We start from the raw sequence: 15,138 nt of genomic DNA on the forward strand, positions 1-15,138 counted from the left end.
ATGTCACCCAATTTCCCTCTCCTTCTCCCCTATTTCTGTTTTCTCCATGTAGCCTGATGAAGGGTTCTGGAGGACTTGAAAGCTTACACACTATTTTGGCCTTTTAGAAAAGAAAAGAAAGAAAATTATTGCTCTAATATGGATATTGCAGTTGTTGCTGTTGTTATGGGCCAACATGGAAACCTTTGCTTTTTGAGCTTCTTTTGTGTGTTTGTAATAAGCAAGCACTCAAAGTATGAATAAAAATAAACCAAATGCTAAAATGTATCTAAACGCCTATACTATTTACAAAAATAAATTATATAAATGTTACAAAAGGACATTTTCAAGTTATACTGAAAAGTTTCTTCCCCATTTTTAAAAAGGACACTGTCATTGACTATAATGAAGATTAAGGTCAAGAGAAGATCATATATAAATAGTCCCATTACAATGAAACTAGCAGGTTCTAAAGCAACATTGGGTTACTTCTCATATTTTCAAATCAGGCATCACTTTCTTTACCAACAAGAGGTACAAGTACAGGCCCAAACCTTATGGGGGGGGGGGACTTCCAGCCATGTCTGTGGCACCTTCCGTAATTACTTACATTGGAAATATCAGGAAAGCATTAATTTTTGTGTACATGCTTTTTGGCAGCTGGAACAAAGATCATCAGTCCCATGTGATGAGCTAACTCTTCACGCTCCACAGGACAGTCGGGAAACATTTCCTTATCGTTGTACTATTCCAGGCCTACATATTTTACACACAAATAAACAGGTTCATTTAATATCTAATGTATCAATTAGTACATGGAGCTGTGCTCTGAATACAGGTAAGCTTTCCTGGCTTTCCCAAACCCACAGTGAATGCCCACATAGATTAGTCACACTTCTAAGTGCTCACTGGGGTATATGACCAGCACAGAGGGTCGCAACACCATATTTACTTTATCATCTTTCCTATGACTCATCGTTGCCATGCCTCACTTCACGAAATATAAGGCAAGCAGGGAGAGGAAAGCGAAATCTTAAGAGTAGGAGACGAGCGAACGCAATCCCCTAATGTTCCCTGGAAAAACAAAAAAAGGGGTCAGAATGCCAGGCCAGCCTATTTCTTTAATGGGGAAAGTGTGTACCAGGGCACCGACAAGGGAAGCTCCACTTCTGAAACCTCATTCCCAATCCCCACTGGGGATTTTGAACAGAATGCTAAATGACATATATACACAAGCAGAGAAGAATGTGGAGCTGGAAAGTAAATTATTGTTAACAGGCAATTTATTCATTCTTCTTCTCCCAGAGCCTGCATTCCCTGGCTGAGCCTTAAGGGTGTGGTGGTTATGCAGTATTACAGGCACAAAGTGGAGAGGCCTCCGTTATGATCCTTTCCATTATCATTCTGGATAGTTTGTTGGGGGACTTATGGCATCAACAATACAATAAGCACACAACTGTGGACCCTTGATTTTAATGTGAATTAATTGGGGTGGGGGAGAGAGGAAACGGGCAGATACAGCAACCAAATGAGCAAAACAAGGTAGAAAAACTAAGCCTCACTGTAAGTTACATAAATTTAAGTTACTAGGATACTTTTTTAAAAATGCCTCATCCCCTACTCACCCAATGGATCGATGTGCTCTGCAGGAGAGGGCACTCTGCAGATACCATTTACGTATTTATATTTATTTATGTGTCATTAAAAAAAAGACATCAAAGCGGTTTACAGCAATAAAAACCAGAAAACACAAGAAAAAGCCCGCTATAAAACTTAGAAGTAGCCACTAGTTAACTATCGTGGAAGGGTGTATTCTTAATTGCCTGCATAGACCTGATGGAATAGACGTTGTCACTCAGGCATTCAAAAGTTGACACAGAATGCACTTACTGTATCTCTATTGGCAGGACAGGGCTGATGACACTAAAAGGAACAATTTCTAGTTGCTGTCAAAGAGCATCACCACCTCAAGGAATGACACTCCTGCAGATGATCTCGGTGACCAAACTGGGACAAAAGGGTTACGGCAATCCCTGAACCCTGGAACTAAATTAATACAATAGCCTTCAGCCTGGCTTGGTAGGAAGTGGGCGCCAGTGCAACTGTTTTAAAAATGATGCCACATGTCCTCAGCCAGAAGTTTCCATCAGCAGCCTGGCCACTGCATTCTGTACCATCTGGAGCTTCCAAACCAGACCCCAGAGAAGTCCCACATACAGCGCACTACAGTAATCCAGCCTTGAGGTTAGCAATGCATTGGCTGAGGTACAGATTCCATCTTCAGTTAAATATGGTACTATATATAATACTCAGGCCTTGGGTGGCTAAGCTGGCCACTAAGGCCATGCACATCTTTTAGTGGGGTGGGTGCTATCGTGCTATTGGCTGAGCATTTTAGGTATTTTGCATTATACACTGTGTCTGGTTCTGATGGTTTTATCTGTTATCTTGCAAGTCTCTCTGGGATATTTTTTTAGGTAGAAAGGGACTAATGTAAACAACAACAACACCTGTCTTGTTGTAAAAATGATCTTGTATTAATGCTAAAAAATCTATAAAATGCTGAGGCCAAGACATTTTGCTGCCTCAGTCAAAGGGCAACAGGGTGCCTCTTGTACCATGTGCAGAAAGCTGACTGGCTGTTAAATCTTACTTCAACACTGGGAATAGGGCTGCATCCTTCACTACAGCCAAGGATAGCAGGCTAGCTTTGGGGGTATGGGGCAGGCCATGTGGGACACACAGCTCTGTCCCCCAACATTCAGCACCTCTCTCTGCCTGCCTGCCCGCCCCTAGCATTTGTAGCCTTCTCAGATAACCACTTTACTCTTACTTATGGAAAGGCCAATGCACCTTGTTTTCGGATCCTATACATCACACAAGAACATAAGAGGAGCCTGCTGGATCAGGTCAATGGCCCATCTAGTGGCCGCCCAGATGCCCCAATGGGAAGTCTACAAGGAAGTTTGAGCACAAGAGCCCTTGCCCCTCCCGTTGTTTCTAGCAACTGGTATTCAGAAGCATTGCTGCCTCTAACTGTAGAGGCAGAGTAGAGCCATCACCCTAATTAGAGGTATCCGGATACACCAGATGAATCATTTTGCTCATTTCATCAAGAAGAAGAAGAGTTTGGATTTGATATCCCGCCTTTCACTCCCCTTAAGGAGTCTCAAAGCGGCTAACATTCTCCTTTCCCTTCCTCCCCCACAACACTTTGTGAGGTGAGTGGGGCTGAGAGACTTCAAAGAAGTGTGACTAGCCCAAGGTCACCCAGCAGCTGCATGTGGAGGAGCGGAGACGCGAACCCGGTTCACCAGATTACGAGTCCACTGCTCTTAACCACTACACCACACTGGCTCTCCTTTTATCCTTCCCCCTAAATTCACACAAGCAGGGACCCACACATTTACTTAGAATTTTGCTTCAGGTAGGAATCTTAGTCATAACACAACTGACATATAAGCTGCAATTTTAGAGAATTTAAGTGAGTACCAGTATTCATTTGAGATTTCAGGGCAATCTTTTAATATGTTGCATTAGCCAGTCTTGATGTTGTATTTTTAAAGGCTGCTAGCATTTTGCATATTTAAAGTCCAATATCAAGAGGAAAGATAATCTACTAAGATAGACAGCAAAACCAGATCTTAATGTATTGTTCTTTCATGGACCGTAGCTTAAAAATCCAATTTGGAGTCCAGAAGTGGATAACTTTCTGATCAAGTGTGATAAGTCCATTAAATAATTGGTGATAAGGAAAAAGTGACTAAAGAATCAACCTTTAAATATACTATAACTTCAAAATAATGTTGAATTTTTCACCCCTGCCCCATAGGCTAAGATGCTAACAGTATTTTAATATAGCATTCCAGTATCTTCATATATAGATCTGGTTAACCAAGCACAAAAGGATGTGGTATAATAAAGCATATGATGAATGCTGTATTGAGAAGGATAAAATGCACACAGCTGAGTGTGGGTTAAAAGTGTGTGCATTTGTTATGTATGAGGCATCCAATTAAATCCCAAGTGCTGCAGTACAGGGCATCTCCACGCCACAGACTTTGGTTCAAAAGGCATGCCCTATTTCCCAAGGCCCTCTGGGAATTGTAGTTCTCTACAGTATGGTCTCTGAAGTAGAACGCTCTGCAGTATTTCAAACTACAATTCCCATGATTCTTTAGAAACAGTATGGCTGTTAGTTAAGAAATCAATTACATTTGTAACACAAATATTCCCCGAAATTTCAAGACAGGAGTGCTGAAAGACCTGTGTCTGAGATCTTGAGATTTGTCTGCAGCTATCCAGCTCTGGGAAACAAAATCAATATATTTGTGACGAAGAATGAGGAAATGTTAGGAAGCATTACAGAAAATTGTGAGGAAGAAGAAAAACTGACAGCTGGGAGAACTGAGAGCACAGCGCTAGGAATTTCTTCTTGACAAATGTAATATAGTGCATACATAGGGAGAATTAATGAAAGCTACTCATGCACACTGCTGAACTTTACAATTCACTATAACCGCTGAGGAAAAAGACCCGAGGTTAGTGCAGACAGCTCTCTGGAAGCATCTGCTCGGAAAACAGCCCGTCACAGAGCAAATAAAGCATTCGGCCTCTAAGGGTAATACTAGATTCCATGATGCCCTTGACCATGCCAGCATAACTGGAGCCAGCTGAGTAGGACTTTATCCTAGGCCAGTCTTCACCAACCTAGTGCCCTCCAGATGCTTAGTTGTTTTAAATAATCCAACATTTGCCCCTACCTACCCACCCACCACCTCAGAAAACAGGATGAACAGGTGCAGGAACATCTTGCCACAAAACAAGCCCATGTCTTTTAGAAGGCAACTGCAGAAAATCAAGTGCTTAGGAATACTGACCACTATGAAAGATTTGGTGAAACCCAGTTTGGACATGCTTTTGCAAATTACCACCACAAATATGAGCAGATGGCAGGCCCTGCAGCCATCATTAGAGGGCTGGGCAAAATGAATGCACTTTTGCGCCCCATGTGTTTTATGAGATCTCTTAATTACCTACTGCTTATTTTTGCAGGCTCTTGAGAAGATTCCTATGGAGACTAAAAGCAGTGCACACCCTTTGCCAACTTATATTTGTCCATCCAGAAAGTTAATTTTATTTCCCTACCCTTCATTTCTATCATTCTGATCTACCCTCCTTTATTTATGTTAATCCTAAAGCAACATCATTAATATCCCCAAATGGGTTTATTTGAATCTATATTGGTGGATCCATTGGGGAGTGACAATACACAAGCTTTGCATGCAAAAGTTAAATCCCTGGCATCTCCAGGAAGGGCTGGAAAACTCTCTTGTCTGAAAATCATGAGAGATGCTGGTTACATGCAATACTGAGCTTGATGGACCAATGCTTTTATATCCCCTTTGAGTCCTTGGTATTTTGACCACCACATCCTGTACGTTTCTATACATGCCAACTCCATTGACAGACTATGCAGTGGCTTCGATCTTTCCACAACAATTCTACCCTGAAATCCACTGGAAAGACCTTTGTACACAAATCATGGAATGAATGCTGAGACTGACAACCTTGCTGGACACATAGCAGTTCTCCTACTTTCATAAGCAGAAGGGCAGTGCTGTATTTTTAAGTGAGATATAAGTGGCCATGCTTATAATGCACCATTTTTGGGTTCAGGTACCCTCTCAGCCTGCTCTGCCATTGGTAACATTCAGCTACTCAAGGGACTAAAACATTTCCTCATTCCACTGTTGCGTAAGTCACTTTGGAAGCCTTTTGGCTAAAGAGTGGGACCAAAATGGTTCAAATAAAAATCTTATATATTTACTAATTACGATATTTTAAAGAAAGAGAGAGAAATATGTATGCATGAAGCACAGAGGGATTTTGAGATCCCTGGTAACAGAAAAAGGAGGAAAACTACCAGTTCTCTACAGTGGAAGTTTTGCTTCAAAGCAAGTAAATCACAACCATAAGATGTGCTCTGTTTACTATAGCATAATGGTTTTCCTAAAGAGTCCCATATAACAATTCTATCTCAGATCCATATGACTGGCACTGCAGGATCTCTGAAGGTATATTCACTCTCTCACACACTTTGGCCCTGTTCAAATGTTGCCCCATTCTGAACATTAGAAGCACCGACTCAAACCTTGCTGTCATTTAGCTATTGAGCTTATCCAGACCCATTTTAGGATACTTCTAGCAAAAAGTCAATGTGTCCTGGCTTAGAACTGCTTTGCTAGCAGTCAAGAGGAATGTCTTCCCAAAATTTGCCTGAACACTACGGTTATACAAATTGTTACTAAACACCAGCAAACTTATTTATAAAGTTATGTTTGCTGTATTGTTAATATCTAGAAGGAGAAAGTGATTATACTGCAAATTTTTGAAGACAACAGAAACTTTCCAAGATTCATTTTGCAAAACTGAAGTGTTTCAACTCCCAGAGAAAGAGAGCAGAGATTCTCTGGGCCAGTAAAAAGAAACTGACACAGTATTGGAGTGCATGGATTCTGCACATACAGAGCATGCCCTGTGAGCATGGGAACAGAAAGCTCTGGATACACATCTTGCAGAAATGAATGAAGCAGTACCTTCTCTCCTATGTGTGGCACACTAAAGCCACACAGAGCTTTAGCAACTGGGAGGGATGTTTGGAACACAGTTTTGTTCACATATTGCAACTAAACACGCATGAGAACGCAACAGCTCTGCTGATCAAGGGCCAATATAGTCTGGCATCCTGTTGCCAATGGTGACCAGCCAGATACCTCCAGGAAGTCCACAAGCCCTCTCCCACTGTTTGACTGGAGCATCTGATCTTTAAAGATATATTACTCTGTCCAGAGATATAACACCCAAATAGTGGAGCAACACAACTCAAGTATTTGCACTCGTATTAAGTCCAGAAAAGAATGAATATAAGGTATGAAAAATGGGGTTTGCAAGAAATTGGAACAACTGGACAAATTTAGTTTGTTAGCAAGATTTGTCCTAAAATAAGAAGCTGCAAATACAAGATTTATGAGAGAAGAGGCAGGCAGCACTGCTGCCTCCTTGAAAATTATAACCTTTGAACAGCCCAAATGCTTTCAAAGCATGTCTTTTAAAAATCATGGGGGCTAGAAACTTGGCTAATTTTTTTTAAGAAAACAAACCTCAGCACCACTAAAATCCAGATTCCATGATACATGATAAGCTCCAAAACAAAGTGGCCTAATTTTGTATTCCCTTGCTATAAAACACAGCAGGTATGTGTCAAAACTGGAAGAAGAAAGACAAAATAGGGGGTGGCTGCAGAAACTGAGCCGTTCCTATGCAGGAAGTAACAGTAGCTATACTTGCATCACATTTATTTACCCTACAGCAAAGATACACATCTTAAGCAATATCTCAGTCACTGCACAAGAGACTTACCTGTTCTCAGAGGGAGAATTCATTGAACAATTCCCCCCCAAATTGTAAAGTAACACAGGAAGTCCACATCATTCTCATTCTGCAGAAGAATGTAAAGCCCTCACTCCTGCCCAGCCATCTCTATGTAATCGCTCTGCTTTACAAGATCTGAGTGGCACAAAGAGAACCAGCAAGGGGGAGGGAAAAAACCAGCCACCCCCATGCACTCCAAGCATCTGCAACCACAAAGACTCATGCTTGCAATGAGATAACTCCAGATGCTAAAAATAACCAGCCGGCTGCAATTCCCACTGTATGTAGCTGGGCAGAAACACTTCATTTCCCCCAAGTATGCTTCCTCCTAAAACGCAACATTAAAAAGCCAAACTTAGGCCTTTGTGGCATGTTTGCCCTATGTGATAACCTCTCTTGTGAAATGAGAATAAGCTGTGGAACTTTTGAAAGAGTAAACCTATGCCCAAACTGATCTTTAGATTTCATTTATCGGACTCCTTGATGTAAAAGAAATGAACAGATTAGATTATGGACTTCTAAGCTAACCAGAAGGTTGGTGGTTTGAGTTCACCCATTGATGCCTGTGGGCAGGATTCTTGCATTGAAGGGGTTGGACTCAATGATCATTTGGGTCTCTTTCAACCCTACAATTCTAGGACTGCCTAGATGTCAGCTTCCCTCTTTGCTCCTTTCAGCCATCAACATGGCTGAGCTAGGATTCAAACTCAGTTCTGTTTCAACACACAACACTTTAACCATTATACCGGGGAGACCCCAGAGGAAATCTGCAAGGGAGAGAATAAATGGGCAACAGCACCCCCAAACAAATGTGAATCACTCTGAATGACACATCCACAGCATCGGGAGGTTGTTGCCTTTGAGATGCCAAGGCATCAGATCAGCCTGATGCTTTTCTTTTTGCATGAAGGTCACATCCACATGATACATTTGAACCACATGGATTCCCCCAAAGAATCCTGGAAGCTGTGGTTTACCCCTCACAAAACTACCATTTCCAGAACACTTAACAAACTACAGTACTCAGGATTCTTCGGGGAAAGCCATGTGTGTTAAATGTATGGAGTAGATGTGACCCGTCTCCTGCCTGCGCACCAATCTTTGCCAACAAATATGCAAAATAACTGGGTGTGTGTGTGTATCTGATAAAATGAGCTCTCTGGCTACCACAAGTGAGAGTGCCTTTCACCAACACAACAATGGGGTCAAAAAGTATGATGGGAATCTCATAGCAGGCAGTGTCCTAGTAGTGTGAGTGTGCCACTTTAGCTTATTTTGGTATGCAGGGGCATATAAAGTTATTTGTATAGCTCAGATTTGCTCATGCAGCTCTGAAGAACGGGGAACAAGAAACCAACTAGGTAAGCGTAGTGAAGAAGGTATGCCCGTGTGAATGTTGAGAAAGGAGCACTTTTGAAATATACTTCATGGACACCAGGCCAAGGTTCAGTATTTATTGCGCTTTAGACAAGCCCTGGCAAAGAAACCACCTGCAGAGGTGAGAACAATTTGCTGGAAGTGCTTAGAGACTAGAGAAAGGGGGATTCATAAAGGACTGAGGAGGCCCTTATGCTATTGGAGTTTGCAGCATCTTTGCAATCCATATTTCGCATGTTTGAAGGCTTATGTTTTTGTAATATTTTTAGACCATCCACATCAATCCCTAGTATGCAAGAAGCAGAATTTGTACCTTTTAGGAAGTACTGTATATATTTTCAGCTCTTAGATTATACAATCTACATCTGCCTTCCCTAACCTGGTGTCTTCTAGATGTTGTTGGACTAAAACTCCCACCACTATTGATCATGCAGGCTGGAGCTGATGGGAAGTTGTAGTCTACAACATCTGGAGGGCACTAGTTCCAGAGACTTAAAGATAAAAATGTCACTCCTCTCCATATTTACCGAAGTCTGTGTACAGAAAGAAACCACTTTACAAATGAATACACTTGAAACAGTCATTAGTCAACCTGTCCTGGAAGTAAGGCTTGGAAAGAAAGTATGCCCCATCATGTGGGTCAAAAAAATCCAGAATTCTAGAAACAAGCAAGCAACACTGAATAAAACTGCAGCCTAAAGCTTTTTTCTAAACCATCCTGCCTTGTCTTAATACACAAATGTAAGCTAGCTAGCTAGCAAAAAAAGTGTGCAGTATTTTGTGTACTTATTTGCAAAAGGGTAATTAATGCTGTGACCAAGTTGACCTAATATCTAAGCTTACGAGAACAAAGAAGAATGCTTTCAGTGTTTTATTGAATGGCCTTTGAAACAAACATTCAGAGTTCTTCTGCAGCTCCTATTCATTTCAATGCAGCTGTAGGTAAGATGCAGTAGATGCGGTAGATGCGATTGTGCCGCATTATGGGTCAGTTCGAAAGCAACTACTCTATTCCCAACTTAAGAATGGAAAGTGAAATATCAGTGGACCAGAAAAGAGGTTTAAAGATGCTCTCAAGGCAAATCTTTAAAAATGTAGTATTGGCACTGATAACTGGGAAACACTGGCCTGTGAGTGCTCCAATTAGAGAATAGTATTTTCCAAAGGTGTCATGGACTTCGAAGAAGCACAAACTCAGGGTGAAAATAATAAATTAGCTAAGAGGAAGGCATGTTTGGTAAACCCTCACCGTGATCAACTCCCACCTGGAAACCTATGTCCCCATTGTGGAAGGAACTGTGGATACAGAATTGGCCTCCACAATCACTAACAGATTCACTGTTAAGACCGTTTTCATGGAAGACAATCTTACTCGGCTATATCGCCAAAGGAGGAGGAAAGGAGGTAACAGCTTCCCAGTATATGTGATTGTGCAGCATTTCAGGTCAGTTCCATGCATCCCCCACTCTGCTTCCCACCAAAAAACCCACTACCTAAGTAAACCACCTCAAATTGCCTTGAGGTAGATCACCTCTGATAAATAAACAATCCATTCAGAACAGTTGGGAAATAAATTTTAGCCAAAAATACAAGGGAATCAACTACTTGCTTTTGGGGATCAAGGAACCTGCACATCAGGTTGTTCATGCACCAATCAAAAACTTGACTCAGATCAGTCCAGCCTAATACCATTTTCCTCTGATTGGCAGCTGTTTTCCAAGATTTAGACAGGGATAGGAACCTGAGGTCCTTCAGAAGCTGCTGGACTACAATTCCCATCATTTCTGAACACTGACCATGCCTGCTGGGGCTGATGAGTATTGCAGTCCAACAACTTGGGGAGGGCCACAAGTTCTTCATCTCTGGCCTAAGAGATGTTTCCCCACCCTAAAATTACCCAAGGTAATTTTAATTGGAAGTGGTTTGATGCATACAAAACAAGTGCTGTATCAGTGAGCCATGAAACAGTGTTTTAGGAATTCAAAACTAACTTTCATTACATTGCAACCACACCTTTGCCAAATGAGAGCCATCATTCATCTCCACATAAGCAGATTAAACATGTCAGAAGTACAAATAAATGGAAAAATCTTCTCAGGCTGCTTCATGCCAGTTTTGCTGCTCTTTGTCTGATAAACGGCAGCAAATAGTCTATTAATGCTTTCTACTTAAACTCATTTAAGAATACAAGAAAAATTCTTTTTATTTAAGGTTTGTTAATGGTGCTTCTAGGCTGGCCCATAACCACAGTTCTCTGGATGTCATACATGAAATATATTATCTTATGATATAAAATCAAAACACGACTCCGCGTTGATTTTCTTTTGCAACAGAACCACACTCACTGGCCTACATTTCTGTATTTATTAAATTTCTATACTGCCCTTCATCTGAGGATCACAGGGCAGTTTACAATACAAAACCACAAAAAATATAACATAGTAACAAACAACATCAATAACCCCCCATCCACCCCCAGTATATATTTATTGTATTATGTACAAAGAGTGCATCACTTCAGGATGATTCAGCACTGACTACACTACTGTGACTCTATCCTGAAACACTGCAAAACTAACAGCAACACCCCCACATAAAACCATCACAGATATATACACACACACACACACACACACACACACACACACACACACAATTTCTCCAATCAGCTCAAGGCAATGTACTTGGTTCTGCCCACTCGACTTTAGACTCATAGTCCTACAAGGTAGGCTAGGCTGAGAGACAGTATTTGTCCCAAGGTCACACAGTATGTGACATGGTTGAGTGGAGATTTGAACCCGGGTCCCCTCAGTCCAAGTCCAACACTTCAGCATGTCAGCATGGTGTTTGCAGCTCTGCGAGACCATGGCAACACTAGAAAGCAGGTATGTGAACCCTGAAGGTTAAACACATAAGGAAAATAGATCAGTGCGGCCTAGTGGTTCCATGATGTTTCCAGTGCACTCTGGCACTCGTCACAGTGTCCCATTGCGCCAGAAGCTGTTTAGTCGTGTAGCCACATGACCTGGAAAGTTGTCTGTGGACAAACGCTGGCTCCCTTGGCCTGAAAAGTGAGATGAGCGCTGCACCCCATAGTCACATTTGACTGGACTTAACTGTCCAGGGGTCCTTTAACTTTACCTTTTACCTTAGTGGTTACATGTTTAAAATTGAAGAAACCTAGGTTTAAATCTCCAGTCGTGACCTTGGGCCAGCTGCTCTTTCTAGCCTGACTTATCTCAAGTGTTGCTGTGTAGGTATTGTTGTTGTTATCATCATCCATTAATGTTGTTTGTCGCTTTATCTTGTCCAAAGCAACTTACAACCATCTTGTGTGGGAGGAGAAATATGCAGAGCATATACTCTTTGAAGGGAGGGTATAATGAAAGGGACAACTTCTCCCTTTCCACTTTTGCCATACCATGAATAATGTTACCCACCCCTATCATGGCCACCTTGCTCACTTTCCCTCCTAAATTAAAGGGGGCCCTGAACTTACTAGCTGAACTGCTATAGATTTCCCTAAAGATCCATGGGAATTAAAGCTTAGGAAGGATGTAGAGAAATATATTGAAGAGCCATATCCAGACCACAGGCTGGTACTTGAACCAAAGCCCTTCCCAGTTAAAAGATCTGCAGCAGCTTTTCATGCAGATTGCTGTGATGAGTTCCTTTTAATGCACTGGGTTTTTATTTATTCATAACTTTATTTATTCATAATTAGTTGGGAGTTAACAACCTAGTTTTCTGCTTCACACATCAGGCTGGGGCACTTGCTCACAAATAACTCACCTGCTGCTCTTTTGTAGGTGTGGCGGAAGATACCTTGAAGTACTAAGACCAGCTACTGCATCTAAAAAAAGGTAAAGGTACCCCTGTCCGACAGGGCCAGTCGTGACCGACTCTAGGGTTGCGCGCTCATCTCGCTCAAGAGGCCGGGAGCCGGCGCTGTCTGAAGACACTTCCGGGTCACATGGCCAGCGTGACGAAGCTGCATCTGGCGAGCCAGCACCAGCGCAGCACACAGAAATGCCATTTACCTTCCCGCTATAAAGCGGTCCCTATTTATCTACTTGCACTTAGGGCTGCTTTCGAACTGCTAGGTTGGCAGGAACTGGGACCGAACGATGGGAGCTCACCCTGCTGCGGGGATTCGAACTGCCGACCTTACGATCAGCAAGTTCTAGGCACTGAGGTTTTACCCACAGCATCTAAAGATTCACTTAAAAACACACAGCATTGGAATCAGCCCTAAAGCACAATCTGCAATAAACAATGTGTTTTCCAGCAGTAGTTAAAGGTATATTTTTTCCTTTAGTGGTGCAAAATGTCCACCCACAAAAACTAATAGTGGAATGTTATGAGACGAGAAGGGATGAAAAGAAAGCATGGCCACTTCTTCCTGGAAAGAAAACTGGGTGGTATGAACACACTGTAAAGGGCACAATATACAGCTGAAGGTTTTTTAATATTTTCTGGATTCTTTAAACTAGAGAGCGTATCTTAAAACTAACAGGTTAAAAGGGAATTTGTACTAAGGTTGCCTTTTTCCACTTTGAAAGCATTCCATTATGGCTCTGCCAAAAGTGTTTTGTAAGCCCTTCTACATTAAATCTGACATTTCCCTACCACTACAAGTTGAGTAATGAATTCTTCATACACAGAGTGTGAGCTCACCCTGCTAGAGAGACAAGCGCATGAACACTGCACCCCTGTGCAAACCAGGAAGGCAGCTCAATCCCAAGAGTCAGTGGTAGAGCTCCCACCCTATCACAAAACCCTTTACTAAATGTTTTAGTACCACAGTCATCCTTCTGTGAAGAAGCAATTTCAATAACAAAGAAGATTTTCACTTTGGTTACAAGAGAGCAACAAAACATCTTAAAAACAGATCTAATCTGTATGTGTAAGCATGTAAATATGCTCAGGCACGGAGCATAAGAATGATGAACATTACAAGCATTTTGCCACTACTGTGTCTGAACATGAGCCTCTTTGGGGTAATAAGGCAAGAGCAGGTCAACCAATCATTCCTGACCCCTATAAAAGCTTCTGGGTGAGGCTTGTTTCATGGGCTGATCTACAAGGGGACTCAGCTGCTGGGTTCTCTGGAATAAGGTAGGAACTTTAGCCTTGCCCTTGCCCCACCCCCTACTTGGCACTGACAAGCCTTTGCGAGTGACTTACTACTGACCAGATTCCCTCACCTCCTGTCTAACTATCAATGAAGCCATGAGCTGCAGCAAGCCTCTGCCCAGCCAACCTCTCCAAATTTAGATGTGGGGTGCTTCATGTACATCTATGTCATTTTAGAATGGCAATGATGAACAGTTTTTTGGTAAGGAGGAATAACTCCACTTTGTTTAAGAAGTAACTGAGCCAGGATCTACTAAGCAGAAGATGACAAGTTTTGGGTCAGCCAGGGGTGGAGTAAGCAGGAACAAAATATAGCCATGCTCCACCCACCTTCCCAATGACCCACTTCTGCATATACACAGAGGAACTGGATAGCTCAGCTGGTAGAGCACAAGACTCTTAATCTTAAGGTTGTGGGTTCAAGTTCCACATTGGGGAAAAGAATCCTGTATTGCAGGGGGTTGGACTAGATGACCGTTGTGATCCCTTCCAACTCTACAATTCTACGATTCTATTAAGTCTCTTCTATTGAGTCTTCCCTCAAAAGATGGGCAATAAGGAGGTGGTAGAGAGTAGCCTTTCATAATCATATTTTAATCCTAAAACTAAGATGAGACACTTCTATGACAAGAGGTTTCTGCAATAAGATGAGACACTTATGGCATGATTCTGTAATACTGTTGAATATTTATGCAACCCTCTTGAAACTATTGCTCCAACTGTGGAATTGACAGTATACAACCCCCAAACTCAAAGATGTAGCCGCATGGTAGGGAATCAGGAGATGAGGTTAGAGGCCTGACTCTAAGCTTCAGAATATTACATCTTCCTCTCTTTTTAAAAACAGCAATTAGGAGTACAAGGGTTAAAAGGAAAAGACACGAGGAGAGACATGCAGTAAGTAGTCTACCGAATTGCTCACAGAAAGAATTACAACTGTTCTTACCCTCCAGTGTTCTGGAAGCATTGGGCATTTTTGCAATTTGCATTTTCTAAAAGTTAATATTTTATTTAAATAACACATATTGGGCTACTAATGTGCATGTAAGTTTATCCTTTCTGGTAAATTAGTGCAAAAATTGCTTCCAATCAAAACAGTTCCGGCTATGGGCCTGACTCAACCAGCTCTTCACCAACCTCCCTCCATAGGTTCTCAAGCAGCCAACAGCTATTTGCCAGTCACATGACTTCCATTTCCCTTCCTCTTCTACT

At 41.9% G+C, this 15,138-nt stretch overlaps 1 protein-coding gene across 3 annotated transcripts in view; it reads right to left on the minus strand.

Moving 5' to 3' along the window:
* Positions 1-15,138, minus strand: part of TAOK3 (TAO kinase 3) — a 118,645-nt gene that overhangs the window by 95,881 nt on the left and 7,626 nt on the right. The window contains exon 1 of one of the 3 annotated variants that reach the window (XM_082203100.1): positions 7,402-7,559. The exons of the other annotated variants lie outside the window; for them this stretch is intronic. The gene's annotated coding sequence lies outside the window, so the exon portion shown is untranslated. Of the gene's footprint in view, positions 1-7,401; positions 7,560-15,138 lie in introns of those variants that run through there. 3 annotated transcript variants of the gene reach the window in all.

The sequence above is a fragment of the Podarcis vaucheri genome (assembly GCF_965113315.1).
Source record: "Podarcis vaucheri genome assembly, chromosome: 16".
Taxonomy (NCBI): Eukaryota; Metazoa; Chordata; class Lepidosauria; order Squamata; family Lacertidae; genus Podarcis; species Podarcis vaucheri.